We start from the raw sequence: 1,265 nt of genomic DNA on the forward strand, positions 1-1,265 counted from the left end.
AAAAAAAAGTCCATCTCTGGGAATAATGAAGAAAGATTATGTAGGAAAGAATATATAATGAAATGTTTGCAAAATAAAGAAGCATATGTAATCCTACCAAAAATTCAAAACATACTTGTCTTAACTGCAGAATAGATGTGTTTAATGATATGATTTCCTTTGTACAGACTCAACAAAGTGTCTCAGGCTAAAATATATCCAAAGTACTACTGTTTTGCCTTATAGTAAATTGTGCCAGATCACAACAAGAAAAGATGTAAGAATATACACATGTCAATTATGTTTATTGGAAAAATACAATATTTTATTCCTCTGTGTCCCCATTATTGACCTTAAAGTAAGGGGGATAATGAAATAAATGTTTTCTCTTTTGCTTTCTATGGAAACATAACCTCTGTTTTCTATGGAAAGGAATGCATGTCGTATTGCCAGATTATTCCAAACATTTATATTATACTTCATAAATCAAATTAAGTCATTTCCCTGTAGTACATTTTGTACAAGATTTCCCAGTGAGAATAAGAAAAAGACTCTAAAACTTAGGTAAAAATTACCTTCCTGAAAAATGTATGTAATAAAAGTGTTCTTTCTTTATAAAACTGTAGCAATATCAAGAGAACATTTTCATAAATGAATAAAATGACCTTGAATTACATATAGAATAATAATGTCAATAGCCAAGAAATTTTCTAAAAAAAGATGTACAGTGAGTCTTTCTTTATAGATCCAGAACATATCAAACCATTATTATCAAATCATTGGTAGACAAGGGAACAAGCAAATAGATTTTGGGAATGAAATACAGAATCGGAAATAGATCCAGGCATAACTGTGATTCATTGACAAATGTAGACTCTCCATTGAGTGGTAGGACAAAGACAAAAATGTGGCAATAGTGACGCTCATTAAAAAGATATTTGAAATTGTGCCCAATGCATATTATTGACAAAGACACTTTCCAGAAGAAGTAATTTTAACTATAAAAATCAAACAATGAGGACTCTCCCTGGTGGCACAGCGAGTTAAAGCTCAGCACTAAAAATCCAAAGCCATTTCAGTATGAGTTGGCTTCCTGCCCTGGAGGTGATCCACATGGCACAGCAGACCTCTTCTAACCTGCCCACTGCTCCTCTCAGCAGTTTACATCCATCGATCTGCCTGTTCTGCTCCCTACTCTTTCTCTGGTGAATCCTGTCACTGCGCCTGTGCCAATGGCCTGTACTCAACTTCTTATGTATAAATAAATACATCTTAAAAAAAAAAAA

This window comes from Condylura cristata, unplaced genomic scaffold, assembly GCF_000260355.1.
Source record: "Condylura cristata isolate star-nosed mole 26May11 unplaced genomic scaffold, ConCri1.0 scaffold00014, whole genome shotgun sequence".
Classification (NCBI taxonomy): domain Eukaryota; kingdom Metazoa; phylum Chordata; class Mammalia; order Eulipotyphla; family Talpidae; genus Condylura; species Condylura cristata.